General features: G+C 35.3%; 1 pseudogene; it reads left to right on the forward strand.

The window, feature by feature from the left end:
• LOC122801180 overlaps positions 1-18,170 on the forward strand; it is a 57,674-nt pseudogene extending 39,504 nt beyond the window's left edge.
• Positions 18,171-18,852: the final 682 nt, after the last annotated feature.

Here is an 18,852-nt window from a genome sequence, read left to right on the forward strand (position 1 = left end):
CTGTTTTCCTCCAACACCCTCTCTGTGAAACCAGTGCTTTGTGACCCTCTCCCAAGCAGCTGACACAACACACACACACACCTGAGAAAGGCTGGCACAGATTTACTAGCTATGCTCCCTTCTTCCCAGACTATAAGGTAGTTTCTGCCAGCAGATACTCCAAAGCCAGCTACTCTAAGGCTCTTACAAGAGTGCCTAATTATACTGAGTTAAATTAATATTAGTACAGTACAAATGGCAGTGTTTTGATCAATGCAGTAAGGCTTTCAGGAGTGGCTGCAAGAGTCATCAAATAGATATGAGTACTCTCTAAAACAATGTTTCTCAACCACCGGGCTACGGCCCGGTACTGGACACTGGCATCAATTATACCAGGCCGCGAGCGGTTGAGAAACACTGACCGACAGTTTCAGAGACAGACTGAGAGACTGTGTGTGTGTGTGAGAGAGAGAGAGAGCAATGTGTGAGTGAATGCATGTATGAATGAGAAAGTGGGTGTGTGTGAGAGATCGGAAGACAGTGAGAGCAATGTGTGAATGAATATGTGTATGAGTGAGAGTGATGTGTGAGTGAATGTGTGGGAAAGAGATTGGATGAGTGATGTGTGAGTGAATGTGTGGGAAAGAGATTGGATGAGTGATGTGTGAGTGAATGTGTGGGAAAGAGATTGGATGAGTGATGTGTGAGTGAATGTGTGGGAAAGAGATTGGATGAGTGATGTGTGAGTGAATGTGTGGGAAAGAGATTGGATGAGTGATGTGTGAGTGAATGTGTGGGAAAGAGATTGGATGAGTGATGTGTGAGTGAATGTGTGGGAAAGAGATTGGATGAGTGATGTGTGAGTGAATGTGTGGGAAAGAGATTGGATGAGTGATGTGTGAGTGAATGTGTGGGAAAGAGATTGGATGAGTGATGTGTGAGTGAATGTGTGGGAAAGAGATTGGATGAGTGATGTGTGAGTGAATGTGTGGGAAAGAGATTGGATGGATGAGTGCGTGAGTGAGTGAATGTGTGGGAAAGAGATTGGATGGATGAGTGCGTGAGTGAGTGAATGTGTGGGAAAAAGATTGGATGGATGAGTGAATGTGTGGGAAAGAGATTGGATGGATGAGTGAGTGAGTGAGTGAGTGAATGTGTGGGAAAGAGATTGGATGGATGAGTGAGTGAGTGAATGTGTGGGAAAGAGATTGGATGGATGAGTGAGTGAGTGAGTGAGTGAGTGAATGTGTGGGAAAGAGATTGGATGGATGAGTGAGTGAGTGAGTGAGTGAGTGAGTGAGTGAATGTGTGGGAAAGAGATTGGATGGATGAGTGAGTGAGTGAGTCAGTGAATGTGTGGGAAAGAGATTGGATGGATGAGTGAGTGAGTGAGTCAGTGAATGTGTGGGAAAGAGATTGGATGGATGAGTGAGTGAGTCAGTGAATGTGTGGGAAAGAGATTGGATGGATGAGTGAGTGAGTCAGTGAATGTGTGGGAAAGAGATTGGATGGATGAGTGAGTGAGTCAGTGAGTGAGTCAGTGAGTCAGTGAGTGAGTCAGTGAGTGAGTGAGTGAGTCAGTGAGTGAGTCAGTGAGTGAGTGAGTGAGTCAGTGAGTGAGTCAGTGAGTGAATGTGTGGGAAAGAGATTGGATGGATGAGTGAGTGAGTGAATGTGTGGGAAAGAGATTGGATGGATGAGTGAGTGAGTGAATGTGTGGGAAAGAGATTGGAAGAGAGTGACAGTGATGTGTGAGTGACTGCATTAAGAGAGTGAGAGTGATGGATGGATGAGTGAGTGAGTGAGTGAATGTGTGGGAAAGAGATTGGAAGAGAGTGAGAGTGATGTGTGAGTGACTGCATTAAGAGAGTGAGAGTGATGTGTGAGTGACTGCATTAAGAGAGTGAGAGTGATGTGTGAGTGACTGCATGTATGAATGAGAAAGTCTGTGGGTGTGTGAGACAGAGACAGACAAAGTGAAGAGTGAGAGGGAGTGAGAGGGAGACAGACACAAAGTGAAGAGTGAGAGGGAGTGAGAGGGAGACAGACACAAAGTGAAGAGTGAGAGGGAGTGAGAGGGAGACAGACACAAAGTGAAGAGTGAGAGGGAGTGAGAGGGAGACAGACACAAAGTGAAGAGTGAGAGGGAATCCCTGGCAGCAGCAACAACAGGTTTGCTTACTTTTCGGCCATACTCTGGTACAATACATGACATATTTTACAGATTGCTCTTATAAACTTAGAAAGTTACTAGATTTTAATACTGTTTTGTGAGTTACTTGCCGGTGCACTGATCTTTACCTGTTTAAGGCCATAAGTAGCAACACGTTATCATGGAGGGAGGGTACACTTTATTATATTACTAGATTTTAATACTGTTTGTGAGTTACTTGCCGGTGCACTGATCTTTACCTGTAAAGTTACTAGATTTTAATACTGTTTTGTGAGTTACTTGCCGGTGCACTGATCTTTACCTGTTTAAGGCCATAAGTAGCAACACGTTATCATGGAGGGAGGGTACACTTTATTATATTACTAGATTTTAATACTGTTTGTGAGTTACTTGCCGGTGCACTGATCTTTACCTGTTTAAGGCCATAAGTAGAAACATGTACTCATGGAGGGAGGGGCACACTTTATTATGCATATGTTAGTTTTTATTGCATTTCATATTCACTGTACTTATTACTTGATTTGTATGATATTTTGGCCACCACCTGCATGCTGCTGCTGCTGCTGCATTGTGCTTTGTGTACAGATTTAAGAGGGCATGCCCTCTCTACTCGCTATAACTGTGTGGTTAATTTTATGAAATCTCATGATTAGACCTTCAAGCATGTTTCAGCCAAACATGGGAAGTGGCACATAAGGGCAGTAGTTTTCAGAAACAGATATAATCATTCTGTGGTTAGCAAGTTACCCCAGTGTGTAGTTACCCCAGTGTGTTAGTGCTTCTATGATTTTGTAAAGAGACAGGCCTACAGATTTACTTTTTAATATGAATAAGAGGCCTACAGATTTACATTTTAATTATTTACATTTTAATATGAATAAGAGGCCTACAGATTTACATTTTAATATGAATAAGAGACAAGGGACTTTGTTTAATTTTGGTGTTAAAAATGTCATATTGCAGGTGTCTGTGATGCAAAAAATTCTGATTCATCCACCATGAGCCTACAGAGCAATCTTCAGGGTGTACAAAAGGAGGGGGGAAACTAGCAGTACACACAAGAAAAAGTCTGCATTCACTCGAATGTACATGGACAGCTATTTAAAATTTGGTTTCATACAATGCCCTGACACTGACCAATTGCGCTACTGTTCTTGGAAATTAAGTTGTGAAGCCAATGCGACTTATGAGACATCTCAGCACAAAATATCCCCTGGAATTCTTTATGCGTAAAACAGATGCACTTAAAACAGAAAAAAAAAATATTTCTCAAGTTTCAACCACTACTAACACTTCACTTCTGACAGCATCCTATTTAATATCATTACAGATAGCTAAATGTAACAAAAATAGATATTCCACTGGCGAAGATGGCATTAAGCCTTCTTTGATTACAGCTTGTAATGAAGTATTAGGCCAGTCTGCGGCAAGTAAAATGAAAGCCGTCCCATTGTTGAATGATCTGCGGCAAGTAAAATGAAAGCCGTCCCATTGTTGAATGATCTGCGGCAAGTAAAATGAAAGCCGTCCCATTGTTGAATGATCTGCGGCAAGTAAAATGAAAGCCGTCCCATTGTTGAATGATCTGCGGCAAGTAAAATGAAAGCCGTCCCATTGTTGAATGATCTGCGGCAAGTAAATTGAAAGCCGTCCCATTGTTGAATGATCTGCGGCAAGTAAAATGAAAGCCGTCCCATTGTTGAATGATCTGCGGCAAGTAAAATGAAAGCCGTCCCATTGTTGAATGATCTGCGGCAAGTAAAATGAAAGCCGTCCCATTGTTGAATGATCTGCGGCAAGTAAAATGAAAGCCGTCCCATTGTTGAATGATCTGCGGCAAGTAAAATGAAAGCCGCCCCATTGTTGAATGAAATGAAAGCCGCCCCATTGTTGAATGAAACAGCTGAAAGGCGGATATTTAAGGCGGATATTTGATATAGCATAAGATAGAGAAATGTAACTCACTGAAAAATTTTTAAAAAAATCGAACCTGTTTGCGTTACAATTGGACAAATCTACAGATATTCAGAACAACATTTTACTTACATATGTACAGTATATTGATCATGATGAAAGAGACATGAAGGAAGACATTTTTGTTTCTGAATTACCTACTCACACTACCTGCAATGAAATTTTCAAAGTCTTAAATGTTTTTTTTTTTTTTTTATGAGAGAGCGAGAGGTCTGGAATGGAAAAATTGTGTTGCAGTTTGTACTGATGGCGCTGCCTGTCTTCCAGGTAGAAATTCAGGTGTAGTCACTAAAATTAAGCATATGGTGAGCAATAACTTATTGTCAACACATTGCTACATTCATAGGCAAACCCTGGCACCTGAGCTTAATAAAGTCCTGTCGCAATCCATTAAAATTATAAAAAAAGGTGCTTTAAACACAAGACTGTTAGAAGAATTGTGTCATGAAATGGGCTCTGATCATCAAAATCTTCTTTTCCCTTCAGAAGTTTGTTGGCTGTCCCGAGGTAAAGTTCTCAAGAGGTTATATGAACTCGGAAAGGAAGCTGAGCTGTTTCTAATTGATAGGAAAAGTAATCCCATTACTTCCAAACTCGGAAAGGAAGCTGAGCTGTTTCTAATTGATAGGAAAGGTAATCCCATTACTTCCAGGATAACAAACGGGTAACCATGCTGGCATATCTCAGTGACATATTTTCTTACATAAGCAGGCTGAATTTAAAACTTCAATGTTCAAATATAATATTTAATGCTTGGAACAAGATTGAATCATTCAAAAAGAAACTCAAACTCTGGCACAATATGATTGCAGAAGGAAAAAGAAACTCAAACTCTGGCACAATATGATTGCAGAAGGAAACAATGAAATGTTTTAGTCATTCTCAGATTATATTATAAAAGCAGATGTTTTCTATTCGCAGAATTCAGTTTCAGATATTACTGCAGCTCACTTGAAGATGATGCTGTTGTCATTTGAAAAGTATTATCCCGAACATGAGGCTCCCCGGAGGCAAAATGTTAATTGGAAACTTTTGTTGAGCACAAACAGACAGCCCTTTCCCATGAAGAAACTCTTCAACTTATTATCGGACAAAGGACTGAAATTCTGGATAAGAATGAAAAATGATTATCCAAATTTGCATCAAATAGCAATGAGATTTTGTCTTTTGTTTTTCCACCACATAACTTTGTGAAACTGCATTTTCTGCCAGACAGAGAAACCCCCTGCAACTTTCTGACCATCTCCGTTTGGCTACCACTTCAATTCATCCCAGAATCAATAAGCTAATGGAAACAAAACAACAACAAAAGTCTTATTAGCTTAACCAAAACCTTCAAAAAATGAGTTGAAATAAAATCAATTAAGTTTTTCAAAAACGTGTAATTGTTGTATTAAACTGGCAAAAGTGCTGTGTTTTTTAAATGTTACTGTTGGAACTAGTGTTTAGAATTGAGATATTCATACATGTATCTTACTGTTGGAACTAGTGTTTAGAATTGAGATATTCATACATGTATCTTTATTACATTAGATACTTTGCATATATATAAATATTTGGCATATGTATGTGATAAGTGTTTTGCTGACAATTTGACATCCTCCTGCTTTGGAAACGTATTTATAAGGAAATTTTTGGGACCAGGCCCTCATCTTTTTTAAAAATAGAATTTACCGTGCCCCAATGTCAAAAAGGTCGAGAACCACTGCTCTAAAGCACCAGCCACAATGAAAAATGTAAATATATTTAATGATAAATAATAAAAGAACATGAAAATACTATATCTATTTACAATAAACACCAGAGTTTCAGACACAGGAAATATTACAATAACACAGATACAAAAAAAAAAAAAAAAAACAGCACTTAACTGATTTCACTATATTTTCCTGACTGATCTAAAATAATTACTATTCCCTGTTCACTTATTAGAGCAAGACAAGAAGTAGTAGGTGAGAGATCCTTCTATGTCAGGTTCCAAAAACAGAGTACTCTGAGGCTTCAGTGTCTAGTATTAAAAAACATTTCATCGATGGATTACAGAATGACAACACATACATTTGGTCATCTGACTTCTAGTTCCCATGCTATCCCCTTTCCTAGCAACTGACAGAGAATCATATGTGTAAATAATACACACACATAGAGCTTTGCTAAGATTTGTTGCAGCTTCTGGAAGTCATAAAACAATAAAACACTTCCACTCTTCCTACAGAAGCTAATAAACCATTCTTGGCACAGACATTTAGTCTCTGGCTGAATGGCACAGACATTTAGTCTCTGGCTGCAGTCAGAACTGTAAAGAACTGTAAGATACAATCTTTATGGCCCAAATTAAGTAATTTACTTTCTTACTATTTTTCAAAGTTAGCTGGACTAAGATTAACCTCTTCTCTTCCAGTATTGTCTGTTAACATGTATACATTTCCTCAGTTAGCAAGGTACAGTCTGATATAAATGTATATTTCTTTTCTGTCCAGCATGACACACTGTCGATGCATCTTTAACACAAGCAGCTTTACAAATACATGTTTAAACACAAGAATTTCTACAAATCAGTTTGATATACAAATGACATGGAATTCTATACAAAATTCTAGCTAGCTGTGCTGGCATATGTTACACATCCACTGCCCAACTTTGCCTGGCATATCTGGCAATACCTCACATCGTCACAGGTGCCATATCCTAAAACTGAAGGTGTAAGGCTTTGTATAAATCACAAAACATAGGCATCTGTGTTTTCTCATTTGTCAGCTTTGGTAAGGTTAATCACAATTTTAATAGATTTAGAAGTGCTGTATCAGTACTCTGACCTTTCTGGAAGACATGTTTGGTATATGGGAAAGGATTATTTTTTATATATTGGGCACTTTGGCTGTGAGCAACCTTCTCATGTATTCTGGTGAGGAAGCTAAATACACATATGGGTGTGTAGTGTTTGAGATTCTTAAGATTATGTTTTATGTAGTGGTACACTCCTTACTTACTTCTAGAGCTCAAAGTGCATGTCTGATAATAAATCTGTTTATGTGATTTCTGACAAGCCCAGCTCTGCCAAACCATCTCACTGAGGAAAGTGTAGTATGATTAACACTGGATAGCATCTAGCAAATTCTGCAGTAGCTGCAAAGCATATTGATGTGCAAGAGCAAGAGCCACTGAGGAAAGTGTAGTATGATTAACACTGGATAGCATCTAGCAAATTCTGCAGTAGCTGCAAAGCATATTGAGGTGCAACAGCAAGAGCAAGAGCAAGGGCTGCCTTTTATCAACAGACTGATGCCACCACAGAATGCCTTGGGGTTATCATCCAAGGACAAAAAAAACATATTTATGTCAAGCATGATGATTTGCTTTGGTTTCCTTTATAGCTGTCCATGTGTTTCACAGATTACTGTATGGCATATTCTTTAATGTAAGACAGAAACATGGATCAATTTTACAATAGCCATTAATGAATGTTTTATATATTGAATATTTCCTTTATTTTGAGGAATTAAGTGGACTGGGCCATAAGTGCTCCTTGCCATACCTTTCAACTATCCAGATTTTTGCTTTATATTTTTGGTCCGTTTCTCATAAAATGGTGGTTTTCTGGCAAATCACCAAGGACTGAAGTTTTAAGTTTGTAAGAGCAACATTTAAAAGGTGAACCTATTTTTGGACCTTTGTTCCCCCATTATTTGTGGCTTTGCCCAGATTTTGACTCTAAGAGGTTGAGAGGTGCCCCTTTCTCACCAATGACCTAAGTGTTTACTAGGCTAATGTCCACAAGGCCCAAGCCATGCATCCAGAATCTCGGACAAGTTCTGGTACCCTTGATAAGTGTATTCAGCAACTTTGGAGATGAAACATTTACAAGCTGCCTGTGTCCATTACAGGCAGAGGTGCCAAGCCAGGGATGAATTTCCTGTTCCCCATCCGATTATCAGTTACATTTGAATAGGTTTCCTCTATGAATCAATGAGCTGCAGAAGTTACATCTGTTCTCTAACGATGAACAACTTATAGTAGAACTCCTAACTCTGAATTATTCTAAGCAGTCCATGAAATTTAATAAAGGAGAGGAAGGCAGAGACAGAATTAGAGCATTATTCTTGATATGACAACAATTATAAGCAAATTAATGAAGGTCCCCTTCACTAAGTTAGAATTGTTCTGGCAGAGCTTTTGCTTTTTTATGTAGCCTAGATACATTTTGAAGATAGTACAGGTTTAAATGGCAAGGAACTAAATGAGTATACAGGTGAACTGTACTACATGTGGGGGTGGTATAAAACAATGTCCATCTACTAGACGTATGTGGTACAAAACAAGGCTAAGGCAGGTAAGGTAAGCAGATGGAATATAGCATTACCAAGTGTGTTGCAGTACAAGTACACTAGGTTGCTATAAAGCTGGGCATGGCAATACAGTCATCTTTTACCTCAGTCCACAATGCTGTCAAGTGATGATCAACTTCCAAAAATGTCTTACCTTGAGAATGACATTCTATAAAATCCAAGTTACCCTGCCAGGCACACAGAAAAGCATGCAATTTTGGCAGTGGCAGTATAAATTTAGTAGATTTTATTGAGTGACTTGCAGAACTCTTCCCCTTTGGCTGTGGGTTTGCGGTTCCTCTTTTAATTTGGATACATGGCATTTGATTCAGTCACTATCTCAGAACTGTTAAGGGATTTCCAATATTTCAAAATTAATTGAATGCTTGTTAGATGAATTTCAAAATTAATTGAATGCTTGTTAGATGAAATCAGTTACTGAAGACTGTGGGTGGGGGGTGGGTATAAACAGTACTCTACATGTTCTAATGACTAGCACATTTACATCACTAAAAATGGATATGCTCAGCATTTCCTAGACTTTCTTAATACCAACTCATTACAGCAAATTGTAAACTCAGCCACTAGAAACAATAATATCCTTGACCTGATCCTTCCCAACATAGTCCCCACCTGTATTCCACCACATTTTCTCATAATGTAGAAATGTATGAATGATCAATCGTACCTTGCTGATTATCAAAACTGCAAGTGATGTGTGCCAGCAGAGTTTCACTATATGTGGTCCTTTCCCTTTTCTCCATTGCTGTTCAACTGCAGCATTAGCACATTTTAATGGGATATAGAGGGGTGAAGAGTTGTTGCTTCCTTCAAAAAATACTACCCGAGGTGGGCGTGGCTAAGATGTCAGAGTGAGTGCAGCATTTTGTTGCTCTGTCTATAAGTTTTATTTCTGACAGGATTTATTTGTAATTTTTCAAAATACATTGGGAAAAACTACTTACAAATATTCTTTTCATTTTTGTGGATTACCTGAGGAAGGAAAAGTAACATTTTTCAATGAATTTTATCACAAAATTCCTGTCAGAATATTAGTAGCTGTATACAGGTACTTGAAATATGAGCCATTCAAAGTCTTCAGCTCAAGACAGTTCTATGAAAAAAGAACTGCAGATCGTAATTACAGGTATACAGGACCTTTCTATTAAAATGGACAATCTAGAAAACATTATGGAAAATATGAAAAAAGAGAGTAAAAAGCAAATTCAAGATTTAAAGGAAATTATTTCAAAGCACTCGGAACAAATAACCAACATAGAAGAATCTCTAATTGACATAGATGGAAGACAGAAGGAAATAATATGATTCTTTTCCTGAATAATTGGTTGCCTAAAGTGCTAAACCTCCCAGAGTCACTTTCTTACGGAATTGAAAGGGCTCATAGGTCTTTATCAAATCCTTCTATATCAAAAAATCCAACTTTAGCAAGATCCATCATAGTTTACATTTTTGTCAACACAGGATAAAGATCTGGTAAAATCCAACTTTAGCAAGATCCATCATAGTTTACATTTTTGTCAACACAGGATAAAGATCTGGTGTTAAAAACTGCCTGGACGAAGAGCTACATTCAAGAAAATGGAAGAGTTATTAGATTTGATACTGACTTTACATCTGTGACAATAGCTAAAAGGAAACCCCTCATTAAAGACCTTAAGAAAGCTCAAATACTCTTCCCTGCTAGATTACAAGTCACACTTCCAGATGGCCAAAAATCTTTAATAATATTGAAGAAGCAACAGAATTTGTCAAAAAACATAATTTACTAGACAAAATTGAAGTTATGGAACTTTCTACCAAGCCTAAACAGACAAGCTAATGGCAAAGCAAATGATAAGTCCACAAAAAAACTTAAAGGGAAGTAAAACATAAGCTTCTAATTTCCTGAGGTTATTCTCCCTTGGAATAGGATAAATAGTGCAAATATGAGCTAGGAAAGCCAAAAATGTCATACCTGCCTCGTGTATGCAGTTCATTTTTGAATGCAAAGCTTCAAGAGAACTACAGCACAAGCTATTCATTGATCTGAGGTTTTGAGACTGGCGCTCTTTGTAAAAACTTCTAGTGATGAAGTAACTGTACTCTGAGCCCCGGTCGCACATAAAAAACAACTGCGACAGGCAATAAAGATGCAGCAAGGAAGTTTTTGATGCTGAGACATTCAAAATACTTTTCAAAGTAGTTTCTTGACTGTAAGTTTATAATTTCCTAACAAAATGAATGTTTACTAGTTCCTCTTGATGCCGGGGACTACATTTAATAATATAAATGCTGGAAACTGTTGTAGTTGCAGTTAAATTCAGTATTCAAGGCACAATTATCACTCATGCTTCCTAGCATTGTTTTGCATTGCTTTGTTTTCTAAACTCATTGACAGTATGAGATACATGTTTAGTTCTAAGGTGAATTCTTGTTAATTGTATGTAGAAATAAAGTAATTTACAAATGAAGAGTAAATTACACATGAAGAGAAAATTAGCATTTCTCTATACATCACACAGACGCTTTAGTTACAATGCAGCTTCACCAGATATTTAATGCAAGATAAACACAGCTGGCTGAAGGGAAAGTTGAAAAACATTAAAATAGAACATCCCTTTATAAGTTACAGAAAGATTAAAAAAAAGAAAAAAGGGGAAAGTAGAACATCCCTTTATAAGTTACAGAAAGATTAAAAAAAAAAGAAAAAAGAAAAAAGAAAAAAGGGGGAAGGGGGAAGGGGTAATATCGTTGCATGTTAATAAGCCAAGGTAAATATAGTTACCTGATATATGAACATCTAAATGTTTTAAATAAAAAAGAAACTGTAAAGAGTACATTACTGGTATCTTCATAAGTCACTTTTGGAGAATCATATTTGAGAGTTCCTTCATATATGCGTTATATATCTCACCCCAAAAAATCCTATTTTAAACATATCTTTTTCATGTGAGCGCTGCTACATTAGGAATGTTATTTGGATAATAGAAATTTGCTTATTATTTTCAAGGGTACTTTGTATTTAGGCATTCCTAAAATATAGAAGGACGTGGTAAAGCAAGTTGATTGCATAGCCCACATAGTACTAATAATGGATTTTAAGCAAGTACTTCATACAACAGCAAGTGTTGAATAAACAAAATAAAAAACTGTTTTTGGAATAACACATATCCAGTTACTTCAAAGCAGCAAACACTTGTACTATCTGATCATTATACTGAAGATGTTATCTTATAATTAATAACTAGTATACGCAATGTTGATTTATTCTCAAGCTAATAAATAGCAGTAATACTGACAACAATGAGGACTTGAATTAATACATTTTTGAAATATCAATATTAGAGAGTTGTATAAATGGCTTATTACTGGAACAAAGGGGGATAAATGAAACGGAGAAGGGTGTTTAAATAAAGTACGTCTAACACATTTAAATAAGCTTAAAAACGCTCATAATAGTTTAATATTAGTTTAATATTACAGATTTCAAAATATTAGTCATACTTTGCTTAGACCATACATATATAGCCCATAAACAAATGTATAGAAGGAATAGTTGAGAGGAGAATGGGCGATAGAAGAAAAATGGAGAGGGTTTCTATGCCTTAAATAAATAAATATATATTTAATACGCAGTATAATTTCAAATCGTATAATTAAACTGGATGTACACTCTTTATTCATAGTTTAATCTGTATTAGGAAATTATCTTTTTTCATCTTGACAAAAGACTGATTTCTTATATTGCTTTTGAAGTCAAGCTTACATATGCTGGTTTATGAGAGCATAATCCTGTTACTCTAACATAGAGATGTTTGTCAAACATGAATATTTTTTGCATGACTATTTTATTTGTAATTTGTAAAATACTTAATATTCTATCATATGTCTTGAGATGTTTTGTACTTCAATAACTAAACATGTTACATAATACTGAATAAGTTTAACTGTATAACTAATTATTAGAGGGCAGAAGCAGCAATATAAAGGTTGATTGGTTGTAAGACTGTTAGTGGTGGTGGCTAAGATGATGCTTTCATCAAGCCAGGAAATTAGGTTTCCATGTTTAGTTTTGTATATAGTTATATATGTTATGATTTTCTTATTCATTTCTATTTACCTGCTCATAACTAAATTCAATAGACATACATGTATCATTCTAAATGTTCTCTTATAAATGTATGTCTTTAAATGTCAATGGCCTTAATAATCCTGTTAAAAGAGGGAGTATAGATAGATATTTGAAATTGAATAAAGTAGATATAGGTTTTGTACAGGAAACACATATTGTAAACAGGGACACAGATAAATTATCTTTTAATGGTTATATGGTCCTTGTAGAATCCCACTAACAAACCAAGAGAAGAGGCACGATGACACTATGGAGAAAAACATTACCACTGCCTAAAGTCATTGATACTTACTCAGACAAGAATGGCATGTTATCCCTGGCAGTTATGGAGATAAACAAAATATATATAACTCTTGTAAATTCTTACTGGATACCTGGTTTTGGAGCAGTTACAGCAAGGAATCATTTGGAGTTAATAATTTCCAAATTCAAATGAGAAATAATACATGCAGGAGATTTCAATTGCCTTCTCACTGAAAAAGATACTACCAAAAATGATAAATTTAGAATTTCCCCTGCAGCTAACCAAAGGAGAAATAATACATGCAGGAGATTTCAATTGCCTTCTCACTGAAAAAGATACTACCAAATATGATAAATTTAGAATTTCCCCTGCAGCTAAAAAGTTAAAGAATTGTATTAATGTATTATGTCTTAGGGATATATATGATTTAAAAGAAACACACTCATTAGAATGCACCCATTATTCATATAGGTATGGTACACAAACAACAATTGATAAAGTACTAGTTACTAACAATATATTTTCTAAGGTACAAGAAGTGTTAATTAGTTCATACCCATTGTCAGATCATAATGCCTTATTTTTAAGGTAAATATCATGCCTAAAGACTTTATAACATGGCAAAGATTACCTGTCTACATTACTACACTTAATGGATTTAAAGAGTGGCTTCTTGGTGAAATAAAATATTTTTAGACATCTATGATAATAATGAAACTTCAAAAGTTATACTTTGGGATTCGCTAAAATCTTATTTATAAGGTAAGATCAAAAATTGGTATCTAAACAAAATAAAACAATGGGAAAATGAATTAACACAAATACAACTAAAAATAGATGGAATAAAGAAAAGTTTAAGCACCAAGGACATAAAAACTAATTCTGAACTTAAAACATTAAATACTAGATATGCAGAAATAGTAAATCATAAAGTGGCAATAAATCTAGAAAAAATCAAAATTCAATCCTATTCAGTGAACCCCAAAAATGTACATAGGTTGGCAGTCAAAGCAAAAAATTTAGCTACACTAAGTCATATAAAAGAAATCACTGATAATACAGGAGTTAAAACAAGACAGGTAACGGAACACAAAGAAATTCTGGAGGTCTTCAGAGTATATTATGAGAAGGTAAATAATACAAATAGTGACTGCAGACAATATGCTTAAGTGTAATTTTTTGAATGAAAATATCAACAAAACAGTAACAAAGGAACAAAATGCTAATTTGTTCAAACCATTAACATTAAAAGAAATTAAAGAATGCATTTGTAATCTTAAAAACAATAAGGCAGCTGGATTAGATGGGATTATAGGAGAAATATAAAAGTTGTTTCCAGAAGACACCTTAAAGACTTTAGAGGCAGCTTTTGAAGAATTTAGGAAAAATAAAAATATCTTTCCTTCATTACTAATATATCTCCCATTCTAAACCAAGATAAAGACCCTAAATTAGTATCATCATATCGACCTATATCTCTGCTAAATGTAGATTATAAAATTTTTACCTCCATACTTACTAAAAGATTGAATCAATTCATCCCCAAAATAATAGCAGATGATCAAACGGGGTTTATTTTGAATAGGAAGTTCAGGACAATGTCATCAGACTTTTAACCCTAATAGATGTTGCAAATAAAAAGAAAAAAGAATGATCAATTATTAGTTTAGACATAGAGAAGGCATTTGATTCTTTATCTTGATCCTACCTATTTAAAGTCTTGGAAACATTTAATTTATCCACAGATTTCATAGAACTACTAAATAGCTTATATAAAAACTCTTTGTCGTATATTAAAATTGGGGCTTTTTTATCTAACAAAATTCAAATACTAAAGAGAACTAAGTAAGGTTGTCCTCTGTCACCTTTGTTATTTGCATTGTCATTAGAACCGTTTGCAAATTACATAAGAAATAATAACAACATAAACAGCTTTATTGTTAATTCAAAGTATGCTTCTAAAATACAATTATTTGCTGATGATATAATATTAACCATAGACCACAGACTCTTCAATAAGGCATATTACAATAGCTATAGAACATTTTGAGAAACTTTCAGGTCTAAAAACATTTTGAGAAACTTTCAGGTCTAAAATTCAACAGCACTAAATCTGAAACATTATTGGTAAATAAAAAAGTAAGTTCTGAATGGAGAAAACACGTTAATTTTAGTTGAGGGAATAACACTCTTAAATATTTAGAAATATATATAACCTAATTGGAAAGAAATTATACAAGTCAATTATAGAAATTTGTTAGCTATAATCAAAGAATATTTAAACAAATGGAATAAAATGTTCTTTACATTTGAAGAAAATCTAACATTAATAAAAATGTGTTTTCTTCCTAAAATTTTGTTTCTTATTCAAACAATAATTATTAGCCCTCCAAAAAAATAATAAAACAGCTCAATTCACTTCTAATTAAGTTTTTATGGTTCCCACAAAAGCCAAGAATAAAGTATGATTGGTACAACAGAGATTGGGAAAAAGGTGGAATTACATTTCCAAACTTAAAACTCTATGCTGAATCAGTTATAATTCACATCATAAGCAAGTGATTAAGTAACAAGTATACTTCAAGCTGGAAAAATCTACACATGAATATTTTACTATCTACTGCCGATGAAATAAACAATGACATTTTTACTGAAAATAACATTTTTGTTTGTAGTAAAGGACTCAGTATATAAATAAAATAAACATGAGAAGTTACCACATTGTGTTAGCTATATACTAAACAATTTTAGAAAAATTATAAATAGTAACTGCGTAACAAGACATTTTTCTGTATTAATATTCCCAATAGCACACACGAAGAATTGTCTAGACTCTTTTAATATGAATAAAATAATGGAAATGAAAGGCAACGGACTAAATTACTGGCATCAGTTCACAAGTACAAATAATATTCATGACACTACAAGCCTTTTAGCAAGGTATAACACAAATCAAGATAATTGGTTAAATATTCAAATTTTTAGGAAACATCTAATAAAGGAATTTAAAACAAGCCAAGTAATTAATATTTTATTACAGCCTAAAATAATCTTTTTTATGTGAATTAAATACATCACAATTTAGCATGGGGTTCTCTTTATCTAAGATTTATAAGACATTAAGAGCTGACTTAAAACAGCCTGAAGACCCTTTATGGAGTTATATAGAAAGTATGAGCAGATTTAATTTTTCTGAAAAGGATAAATTAGTAACACTCAGGTCAATCAATCATACATCATCTCCATATTGGAAAATATTTACATGGAAGTTTTTACACAGGAGTTTCTATACCCCACAGAGAATTGCTACAATGTCAAATAAAACTAGTCATAATTGTTGGAGATGTGATGAGAGTCTATGTGCTGATTGGGTACACATGTTCCTTGAATGCAGAGTGATTTCCCATTCTGGCAGAAATTTAGAGATTTTATAAAGGCATTATGGACTGACAAGTGTATAATAACAGATGCACTTTTGTTGTTTAATGCTCCAATGCCAGATTGTATACCAAAATCACAAGTGCATCTTCTCTGGTCTCTTTTGGCTATAGCAAGGAAAGTTATCACTTTAAACTGGAAAACCAAAGCAATTGTATATTTTGCTGAATTTACATTATTGGCCAAAACAGTATGTAACAGAGAACTTTTAACTCTTGCTTCTAGAACAACAACAATTACACATAGAAAGTTATCTTGGATGAAACTAAAAACGTTATTACATAAAATGTAATGATTTCAAACAGAATAGTATAATGTTATGAGCATCTTTTGTATATAGTTTTAATATTTAGTGTTATGTCTATGTATAATTATTGCATGGTGTAAGAAGTTCATGATTTATGAAAATTAATAAAAACAAAGTTTTAAAAAACTACCTGATGTATTTTTCTCTATATGTTTTCTACAAATTGCAATTCAATGAAATGATTTTCAAATAATTTTTTCCAGTGTTTGGAAATTTAACCAAGATGGTGCTGACCAGCTTAAAAGCAGTAGTATATAAAAAGTGTGAAGAAAGGAGAATGGAATGTATTACTTGTGGACAACACAAGCATGAAGATTCTGTCATCCTGTTGCAAGATGTCTGACATAGCAGCAGAAGGAATTACAGTTGTAGAAGATCTCACTAAAAGGCGTGAACCAATCCCTATCTTGGAGGCTATCTACTTAATTTAACCCACTGAGCAGTCTGTGAAAGAACTGATTAATGATTTCAGACAAGTACCCACTATCTCCTATAAAGCTGCACATGTGTTCTTCACTGCCAGATATCCTGATGCTCTCTTTGCTAAGGTGGGAAGATCAAGACTCACAAAAGGAAATTAATGTTGCTTTCATTCCCTATGAATCACAGGTGTATTCACTGGATGCTCCCAGGACTTTCCACTGTTTCTTTGGCTTCCACATGTCATCCATGAAGGGCAGAATAATGGAAAATTTAGCAGAACAAATAGAAAAAATATGTGCTACTTTAAAAGAGTACCCTGCTATTATAGACAGGCTTTTGAAGATAACCACACTTTGGCAAATCTTATTCAGGAGAAACTGATGTCTCATAATATAGACAGGCTTTTGAAGATAACCACACTTTGGAACATCTCATTCAGGAGAAACTTATGTCTCATAAAGCTGACAACCCTAGTATGGGTGAAGAAACTGGCAAAGCTCACTCTCAACTCTTAGTTATTGACCATGGCTTTGATCCATTCTCCCCCATTCTGCATGAACTCACTTTCCAAGCCATGGTTTATGACTTGCTGAATATACAACAGGATATTTATCAGTATAAAACAAGAAGGACTGAAGAATCAAAAGAGAAGGAGGTTTTGCTAAATGAGGATATATGGAAACACTTGTATATGCACACTGCAGATGTTGCAAAGAAAGTAGCAGAACTGCTGAAGGTTTTTTTCTAAAAGCAGCAGAATGAAAACAAATAAGGCCAACATTAAACAACCTTGCAAAATCCTACAGAAGGGGCCACAATACCAAAATGATTTCAGCAAGCACTGTGCATATCTCCATTTGGCAGAGGACTGTATAACAGGTTTCCAAGCTACTGCTGCAAAGCTTTGTGCTGTGGAGCAGGATCTTGCTATGGGTACAGATGTCAAAGGAAAGAAAATAAAGGACCCAATGAAGCTCATTGCCCCTGTACTTCTGGACTCAAAAGTTAGCCCTTATAATAAAATTTGAACTATTCTTCTTTATATTTATTACATGAATGGTATCAATGAGGAAAGCCTATCCAAGCTTATTCAACACAGTAATATCCAGCATCCTGTTTTGGACACTGCCACAAAACGAAAACTACTGCTGATTACTGAACAGGCTCTCGGTTAATTTTGTTTATTGTTGGAGGAATGACATTCTCAGAAATACAATGTGCTTATGAAGTTACCAAGGCAACTGACAGCAACTGGGAAGTGCTTATTGGTTCATCTCAAAGCATCACTCCAAACAGGTTCCTGGATGACTTGAAGAAAGTAGATCAGCCTTTACAGTACATAATGAATAAGGAATTTCAAAATATGCTGACAAGAGAAAAGTGGACAAGACATTGTAAACTACAGGCCACCTCTGAGAGCAACACTTCTTGCCTCTGCTCTTCTGATGGTCTATGCTTCATCTGTATTGATTCTTTGCCTCTTCTCTTCTGATGGTCTATGCTTCATCTGTATTGATTCTTTGCCTCTTCTCTTCTGATGGTCTATGCTTCATCTGTATTGATTTTTTGCCTCTTCTCTTCTGATGGTCTATGCTTCACCTGTGTTGACTCTTTCTGGCAATCTCTGATTCTGGACTCCATGAACTGCACATGAAATGTCTGCACACGCTTCATGTGTATCTTACTCTTTCATTAAATCTCAGCCTTGGAATCACAGAGTTTGAATGCAGCATGAACTCATATATTCTAGAATTAGTTTTGTTTCAATTACTAAATAAATGAAGTGCTAAATGAATGGCGATATTGTACTTGAGGGCCTCACCAGTTTGTTTTGCGCAAAAGTGGGCGTGTCACAGA

This window comes from Protopterus annectens, chromosome 4.part1, assembly GCF_019279795.1.
Source record: "Protopterus annectens isolate FY-2018-M chromosome 4.part1, PAN1.0, whole genome shotgun sequence".
NCBI classification, from domain to species: domain Eukaryota; kingdom Metazoa; phylum Chordata; order Ceratodontiformes; family Protopteridae; genus Protopterus; species Protopterus annectens.